Raw genomic sequence first — 9,841 nt, 5'->3', positions numbered from 1 at the left:
TATAACTACATGGGAATGGATCTCAAAAAAATTTCTGAACAGGAAAAGCAAATTGCAGAATCATATTTGCAGAACAACATTACTTATGTAAAAAACACAAGGCATTAGTAAATGTTTTTGATACATATATAATATAAATGTATAAAAGTGGGTTGCATTATGTAGCAACTCAGTTATTTCCTCTGAAGAGAGAAGGGAGGGGATGAGAATAGCAAGTGGTGGCCACAGGGAATTTTCATTTTACCTGGAACAGTCTCACCTTTTTAAAAAAAAAAAAAAGAAAAAATATTTGTATATTTTTGTATTTTTTAAAAGAAGGATATTTGTATATTTATATATATGAAAAGGCTGGGAAATGATGCATTGAAACATTAGCAGTCGTAATTCTGGGTAGTGGAAATTGAGTGTTATTAGTTTCTGCTTCTGCATTTTTGTTTGTTAAAAATCCAAGCTCATCACCCAAAGAGATGCATATGAAGAATCTTTACCACAGCCTTCTTAATAAAAAGAAAATAAGGCCATATGCAGTGGCTCACACCTATAATTCCAGCACTTTTGCTTGAGCCCAGGGGTTCGAGACCTGTCTGGGCAACACAGCAAGAACCTGTCTGTATAAAAAAAAAAAAAATAGAAAAATTTAAAACAACTTAAAAGTTCCAAAATAGTATGTTAATTAAATTATGTTATACCATAGAAGAAACTATTATTAAATATAATAGGCGAGGTGCAGTGGCTCACGCCTGTAATCCCTGCACTTTGGGAGACTGAGGTGGTGGATCACGAGGTCAGGAGATCGAGACCAGCCTGGCCAACATGGTGAAACCCTGTCTCTACTAAAATACAAAAAAATTAGCCTGGCATGGTGGTGCGCGCCTGTAGTCCCAGCTACATGGGAGGTTGAAGCCGGGAAATTGCTTGAACCCGGGAGGCGGAAGTTGCAGTGAGCCAAGATTGCACCTCTGCACTCCAGCCTGGGCGACAGAGCAAGACTCCGTCTCAAAAATAAATAAATAATAATACGGATGCAGACATTTAAAAACTAAAGCAAAGTTTAACATAATTATAAGTTTTAAAAAGCAAGTGCAAACAGAATTTATGTTACAAATCCATTTTTGTGAAAAAGAAGCAAACATTTCCAAGTGATGAGTCCGTGGGTAACTTCCTTTTTGCACATACTTGCAGCACATCTCAGTTCAGACTAGCCACATTTCAAGTGCTTCTCTAAAGAGATCTTTACTAATTAAGTAATAAAGTTAATCAAAGAAATAAATAGTCTATTGAGAATAGGAGAAAAAAGATAAGTCAATATTAAACCTAGTATCACCCCAGGTGATATTCAATGTTTTAATTTAGCTTCTATAAATTCCTTTCATTATCATTTTAAAAACCTGTCTAGCAACGGCGTTTCCCATGGAGACACAGAATTTCATGTTGCCAAATGAAACTTTCTAATGAGCAAAAATAATTTGAGACAAAATTTCCTACTAAAATGCAAGTGATTTGTTGTGCTACCTCCTCATATGAGACAACTGACAACACAGAGCAACAAGTTCCAGGTATAGGAACCTGAGTTCTGGTCCTCACCAGTTATTTCTAAATGATAGAGAGCCAGACCTCCTTCCCCAGAATGACCTAGAGTGCTTGTTAAAAATAAAGCTCCACCCGGGGCCTGACTCTTAGGATGTGCTAGGCCCTGTTACGCACAGATTCCTATGCACACTAAAATTTGAAAATTTGTGCCAAAGACTCATCTCAAATTGCTGTGATTTTTTTAAAGAAACTTTGATTCTTCACTAAAGTGCTGATCCTAACTAATTGTTATGAGGAGGATACACAGTAGAACCCTTGAGCTGGCTTTAAAAAACCCAAACACCAGTGGAAGCTATTGTTATCAGTCATACTGTCTCAGAGGTGGAATTTCATTTTAAAGAGGACCAGAGACTGAAGGAAATGCTTCCAGCGTGGATCATCTTTAAGTCGTCCTAGATAGGAAAGATAATATGGGTGAGGGGATTTCTCTGCATCCAAACCACAGAGGAGACTGTGTAAAAAGCCAGGCCCAGGCCCATCAGATGGTGATGAACATGCCAGGACATGGATCAAACTCCCTAGAATGCAGAGAATGCCTCTGATCCACCAAAAAGAAAGTCTGCTTCTGACAAAGGACCCTCTTCAGTCTTATGCACCTTAAGATGATAACAAGCATTGCTAAACGGCCTTTATGAAGACGTTTTAAACAGTTTTCCTGTCCTGGCGTGGTGGCTCACAACTGTAACTCCAGCACTTTGGGAGGCCAAGACAGGTGGATCACCTGAGGTCAGGAGTTTGAGACCAGCCTGACCAATATGATGAAACCCCATCTCTACTAAAAATACAAAAATTAGCCAGGCATGGTGGTATGGGCCTGTAATCCCAGCTACTCCGGAGGCTGAGACAGGAGAATGACTTGAACCTGGGAGGCCGAGGTTGCAGTTAGCCAAGATCGTGCCATTACACTCCAGTCTGGGCAACAAGAGTGAAACTCCATCTCAAAAAAAAAAAAAGAGGTTTTCACTATCCCTTTCCTGCCTGCGGCCAATTTCTGGCTATAGGAGGTGGCGATAGAACAAGAAAGCGAAGTGCTCCATCCTCAGTAAATGTGAGCAGTGGTACACGTGGAGCACCCTCTGGGGTGGAATGTTCTAGACTTGCATTGCTCCCTCTGGTACTCATTGGCCACATGAAGTTATTGGGCACTTGAAATGTGGCTGGTCTGAACCGATATGTGCTACGAGTATAAAAAACAAACTGATGTTAAAGACTTAGTTAAAAAAAAAAAAAGTGTAAATGATTTCATTATTTTAAAATTGTGTGTTGAAGTAATATTTTTTATATATCTGGTTAAATATATTATTAAAATAGATTTCTTCTGTTTCTTTGTACTTTTTAAACACGACTACTAGAGAATCTTGACATACACATATGGCGGCTTGTATTATATGTCTGACAACAATCCTCTCGACTGAAAAGTAAGCAGGTGCTGCCTAGCAAAAAAAATATAATAGACAGTGGCCACTCCATTGCCATTTAACTTAGCCCAAACAGAAGCATGGTTTCCTTTTGAAAATGTCTCAGTCTGACTTGCACTGAAGTTGCTAAGAGATTTCCCTCCTTTTCTCTGCTGAAGTTTTCTGTGGTGAAATGAGAGATGCACTCTTGTTTTCAGTCTCTCAGTTCCTCAAGATCGGGGACCATGTTGTACTCTATGTGTTCGTTGCATGGCTGCTCAGCCACTATGCCTGCAAGATAAAGATCTGCCATACATCAGAGATGAACCACGTGATCACCATCAGTGCACACTCTCTTCTATTGGTTCCGCCAGATGGTTGCTCATCAGTATTTGTGGTTTTTCATTAGTGTTCACATTTGTAGATGAAGAATTATTGCTAGTTGATGAGCATTTATTACTAATGAGTAAATCTCATCTACAGATGGTACTAGAATTCTGGTTAACGCCGAACAATAATGCTCAAGGCAATTCAAGCACCAAAAGACACCTGTTTTGTAGAAAACTTGGGGAATAAGAATATATATATATATTCGAGACAGAGTTTCGCTCTTGTTGCCCAAGCTGGAGTGCAATGGTGCAATCTTGGCTCACTGCAACCTCTGCCTCCCGGGTTCAAGCGATTCTCCTGCCTCAGCCTCGCAAGTATCTGGGATTACAGGCACGTGCCACTGCACCTGGCTAATTTTTTGTATTTTTAATAGAAACAGGTTTTCACCATGTTAGCCAAGCTGGTTTCAGACTCCTGACCTCAGGTGATCTGCCTGCCTCAGCCTTTTAAAATGTTGGGATTACAGGCATAAGCCACTGCGCCAGCCAGAATATAGAAAAAAAGAAGCAATAAGATTAGAACTATAAATAGAATATACATTCAGTAATCGTAGAGGGAAGACCTTGATCTAGGAAGGTGATAGCTGGACAGAAAGAATTTCAGATGTCAGTATGGATTTTAGAGCTAAGACGTATCTCCAAACTGGGGAAAGCCAGAAGCCATTGTAACTCTGTGTGTTTAATTATATATTGAGCACTTCTTATAAAATGATAAATAGCTTGCGCATGTATCCATACATCTGCAACATACCCCAGCACATATATGTGCACATGTGCACTCACACACACACACAGGTAGAGTTCACCTGACATCACCCTCCTTATATGGCTGGAGGCTTCACCATTTCCATAAGAACCACTTGTGGGAAATGTGAAGCTTTTCAAGTATGAATCTGAAAAAGTTTAGAGGATTGTAATGTTTAATCTTGAGACATTTGTTTTTCTGTGGCTGCTTGTACCAGTGAGCAATTATCAAAACAAGGATTAGCTAAAATCCAGCTTTTGCCAGTTCAGGAAAATCTGAGGGTCAAAGGGAGGAGTTTTTGAAAATCACAAACACTTTTTGAAGGATTAAGCAATTCATTACCAATGTGCCTCTCTGTGGGACCTGCCCTGTTCTTCTGTATTCCAATATTCTTTGCTCCCAAACTCTTACTCTGTCTTGTGTGTGTGTGTTTTTTTTTTAATTTCATAATATACTGCCAATTGGAGATAACCTGAATTATAAGATTCCTAAAAATAAAAATTGTTCTGTGAATTTAGGGGCTATGCTATCAGTCCTTCACATAATTGTGTACGTCTGTTCAATAACACCTGAGATGCTGTGTTGGAAAAATAAATGGATGGGCTGACTGCAGGGAGAAGGGAGCAAGTAATTTTTGGAATTTGTAGCACTTTAGGAGTTCAGACAGACCTGTAAAGGTGCCACGGTGGAGAATGCAGAGTGCCAGGAGGGAATGAGGGCCTTGTGAGAAGTCATAGCAGCTGCTGAGAGCAAAGCATAAAGGGAGGTGAGGGGAATGTTGAGGACAATCTGCACGTGGTTCCAGTTTTCCTAGGGTACCATACATTGGCTTAGAAGAAGGATAATGTATGCTGTTTCCTCGCTCATGCCTCTCATTCCTGCAAGGACTTCTCCCTTCCCCAACCATTCAGACCTCAGGCAAACAAGATCAATGCTATGACTCAACTCTTTTCTGGGATGCATTTGCTTTTTTTTTCTAGCCTGGGACCTTGATCTCCATCTGTAACACTGATCTTTTTTTTTTAAGAAAAAAGAGATATTCCCTAATGCAGGTGGGGGAAGTGGGCATAAAACGGACTTTTAGGACAAAATAATTCTTAAGATATAAACAACCCATATACAGTCATAGATCATTTAACGACAAGATATGTCCTGAGAAATACATCATTAGACGATTTCATTGTGTGAACATCATACAGTGTACTTATACAAACCTAGATGGTTTCACCCACTACACACCTAGGCTATGTGGTATAGGCTATTGCTTCTAGGCATTAGGAGCATGTGACTGTGCTGTGCAGCATGTTATGGTACTGAATACCACAGGCAATTGTAATACAACAGTATTTGTGTATCTAAACACATCTAAACAGAGAAGGTACAGTATTATAATCTTATGGGATGGTATTATAATCTTATGTGATCACCATATATGGACTGTCATATAAAGTATGGTATTATAATCTTATGGGACCATCATATATGTGGTCCATTGTTATGTGGCACACGGCTGTATATAATTTGCATTCTCTTAATAGCCTCAGGCTTCTAATAAAGTAGTTTTGTAAGTCTTGACATAATTAATCTATGATCCCAGAATAAAGATAGTCCTTTATATAAAAACATTTCATTTCATAAAAAAATTCTCTACATTGTCTTTTTAAGATTATTTTCATCATTATTTTGCAGATTGATGAAAATGTTTTTAAGGATAGCATGTGGGGTGCTGTGTGGTCAGACAGCCTCAGTGCTAGTGCCGCCATTCGGGAATTTTCTCTGCTTTCCATCTGATACCTACACCAGTCCCAGGCTGACTTCCTTTTCTTCCTGGTTCAAAACCACTACCCACTGCAAAACCTATCACCAAATGCCTCTTTCCTGTTTGAGGGAAAATGCTCAGCTCCTGAACCCACTAAGGAACTGGGTTCCTCTCAGCTCATGATACAATGTCCCCCTTACTTCTGCCCAAGTTGAGTACAATGACACACGCTTAGCATCTCCATTTCTAGAACCCAACAGCAAAATGAAATCACAAGGGAAAAATGCAGAGCATTGCATAGCAGTTAGAGGAGGGTTATTCTCTTCTATTACAAATGTAGCAAACCTGCACCTGTATCCCCTGCATCTAAAATAAAGGTTGAAATTATTTAAACAAACAAACAAACAAACAAAAAACAAATACAAGGGGATGGGGATGCCAGTAAGTATTTAACAACTGGATCTGTGAGGGAAGCCCTAATTTGTAGCATTTGCAGATTTCTGTGTTGGAAATACTCCCATTATGATTGATGTCTTGCCACCAGTGTGACATCACTGAATGTGAGGTTGGGGAGAGATGTACAGCAGCATATCATGACAGTACTTCCAGCACCCAGATTCAGAGGGACCACAAGAGCACAAATAATAGTAAAATGAGTAACAATTAACAAGTGATGAGCTTAGAGTATTTATTACTTCTGTTTTCAATATAATTTAATTATGTTTATACCATTTAATTTTTAATATCAGCTGTGTTTAACAACTGGCTCACAAAATTTCTGAAATTTGACAATGGGTTTTGTGAGGCAGGGCCATGGGTTCCCAGCACACCACCGATGTGCATCCACCTTGAGCAGAAAACTCTTCACCTGCACGTTAAGTAGGGATGTGCCTTGTGACAAGGCTTTCTGAAATGATGGCTGTAAGGATCTGCCACAAGTGAATTGGGACACAATCAAACACTTAAAATCCTATGTTCATCTCTGATACATCTGGGTTTTTGTTAGAGATTCCCACCCTAGCATTGACCTTACTCAAAGCTACTCAACTTGCAAATTCTAGCGGGCTTGTATCCAGAGGTAGTGTAGCTTCAAGCATAGTTAACTTACATGCATAAGTCAAGAGGGAGTTGACCCTGTTATTTCAGAATCACTGTTACACGTGCGTGAAAAGTAATGGGGTTATATTTTGCTTGCGTTAACTATGTTTAGATTTAAATGAGTATAATTTTCTAAAACAATAACATAAATCCCAGAGAAGAAAACCTGTTACTTGCAGGAAAGCAAAGCCAGAAACAAGCATTCCACTATCTCCCTTTCCCCTTTAGCTGGGTGGTTAGTCTTCTGACAACCTAAAATATTATTTTAGGAGCTTGAGACACAGAGAGGGCACAGACAACTTGAGAGAAAAGGTTACAATCACAGTTTGGTGAAGAGAAAATACTCTCAAAGATAATATGCCGTGACATATTGTATTGAAGTGTGGCTTTCCATGAGAAATTCCACATCACAAGGTTCTCATGTAATACAGGACTAAAGTCGCCCCTAATCTTCAAATCCAGTATCTAAGTGCTAGCACAACCTGCTGTGAAACAAGCCTCTTATATAAATCCTACACGCTGTAATATTTCTGCCACGAAACAGAACACATTTGCCAGGATAATTCCCAGCAAAGAAAGTTACAGAAACCAAAAGAGTAAACAGAATTCCTTCTCTCCACTCACCCCATCTTTTACTTGTAGACCAGGTTTTGCCACACAGGGACTGCCCATTTTAGGGTTAAAGAGCCCATGCAGAGATTTGACCTTTAAAGAGAAAAAGAAAATGAAAATTGTATGACACCCTCAATAGGGGATATTTTGAAAGCTAACTTGGGATGGTTTGTCTAAAATGTATGACCAGGGAATTTTTACCAATGGAAGGTTGGTAGAGTCTTCATCTGAGAATTCCTGATCAAGAGTGACAGGGCTGGATACCTAGAGGCAAGACCTCAGCCTTCACACCCCAAAACACCACCATGGCCTCCACATAACTCAGGAAGCACCCTTTGTTTTTTGTTTCCATTATTTTTGAAAAGGTTCAGGTTGCTATATTCAGTTTTTTGATCCTACCTATATTTCCTAATGAGATGTTCAACAGCTTTAACATCTATGTGACTATGACATAGATGTTATGTCTAAAACACCGGTGCTGAGACCTAGAAAGCCAGTTTTCCCTTATTTCTGTTAACTGAGTATTATGGGTTGAGGTGTGTTCCCCCACACTCAATTCATATATTGACCCATATGCTAAAGTCTTAACCCCCAGGATCTGAGAGTGTGTCTTTATTTGGAAATAGGGTCTCTACAGAGGCGGTCAAATTAAAGCGAGGTCATTAGGGTGGGCCTTTTGTTGTTTATTTGGTTTTTTTTTTTTTTTTTGAGATGGGATTTTACTGCGTCACCCAGGCTGGAGTACAGTGGCATGATCTCAGCTCACTGCAGCCTCAACCTCCCAGGCTCAGGTGATCCTCCCATCTCAGTCTCCCAAACAGCTGGGACCACAGGCATGACCACCAAACCTGGCTAATTTTTGTATTTTTTGTAGAAATGGGATCTCGCTGTTGCCCAGGCTGGTCTTGAACTTCTGAACTCAAGCAATTCTTCCGCCTCGGCCTCCCAAAGCACTGGGACTACAGGCATGGACCATTGCCCCTGGACAGGATGGGTCTTAATCCAGTATGACTGGTATCTTTATAAAAAGGGGAAATTTGGTCACAGAGATAGGCATGCATAGAAGGAGGATAATAGAAAGCAGATGGACATCTACAAGCCAAGGAGAGAGGCCTGGAACACATCCCTCCCCGATAGCACTCAGAAAGAACCAACCCTGCAGACAGGGCTTGATTTTGGACTTGTAGCCCCCAGAACAGTGAGACAATATATTTCTGTGGTACTTTGTTACAGCAGCCCTAGCAAACCAATATACCTAACATATGCTATAGAGCCACATTGTTCTTCCACATCACAGTGGATGGCAAGCCCTGGGGCCACATCTCCTTCCTTGAGCTGTTTGGAGACAGAGTTCCAAAGATAGCAGACAACTTTTGTACTCTGACTATTATGGGTCAAATTGTATTCCCCCACACCCAATTCATATGTTGACTCATATACTGGAGTCCTAACCCCCCAGATCTTTGAGCACTGGAGAGGAAAGAAGTATTCCTGCTTTCACAGAATTATTCCAGGGGTTTTATGCCAGCATGGTGACTTCATATGCCTTAGTGGTACTGACACAAGTTCATCTATGGGGAAAAATTTGAGGATGAGAACTTCATCCTAACACATACAGGTCCTGGCATCTTGTCCATAGCAAATTCTGAACCCAACATAAACGGTTCCAGTCTATCATCTGCACAGCTGGGCCTGAGTGGTTGGATGGCAAGCATGTGGTTTTTTTGGCAAGGTAAAGAGGGAAGGAATATCTTGGAAGGCACAGAGTGCTTTGGGTCCAGAAATGGCAAGACCAACAAGAAGATGGCCATTGCCAGCTGTGGACAAGTCTAATAAATTTGGCTTGTGTTTTATCTTAACCACCACACTGTTCTTTCTGTAGCTCAAGAGACTATCCCTCCATCCCATCTGCTTGCAATGTCCACTATCTTTGTGCTCTTGTTGCAATTCTTTGGGTTCCATATTTTCCTTATTCCCCTCTAAGTCTAGCTGGATCACAAAGTTTATAATTATGAAATAAAGGCTAAATAACAAGAACAAACGCTTATCTCCCCAAAATAAAATATCACGAAGCAATCAAAATGCTAATGATGTAAAAACATCCAATGAGAGGGAAGATGGCGGGGAGTGGAGGGAGAAATGTTAATATTTCTCCCTCGTTTGTTGGCTCATGGGTGATTTTTATGGCCTTAAGTAGCAATATTTTCTAAACTCTTTACAAAAGACATGAATAACCATTATAATGAGAAAA

At 40.1% G+C, this 9,841-nt stretch overlaps 1 pseudogene; it reads left to right on the top strand.

The window, feature by feature from the left end:
- The first annotated feature begins 6,765 nt into the window (after positions 1 to 6,765).
- On the top strand, positions 6,766 to 9,423 carry LOC105546413 (annotated as a pseudogene).
- Positions 9,424 to 9,841: the final 418 nt, after the last annotated feature.

This window comes from Mandrillus leucophaeus, unplaced genomic scaffold (genome assembly GCF_000951045.1).
Source record: "Mandrillus leucophaeus isolate KB7577 unplaced genomic scaffold, Mleu.le_1.0 Scaffold359, whole genome shotgun sequence".
Lineage (NCBI taxonomy): Eukaryota > Metazoa > Chordata > Mammalia > Primates > Cercopithecidae > Mandrillus > Mandrillus leucophaeus.
Note: the sequence above shows the minus strand (reverse complement) of the source record. Positions and strands in the feature narration are given on the sequence as shown.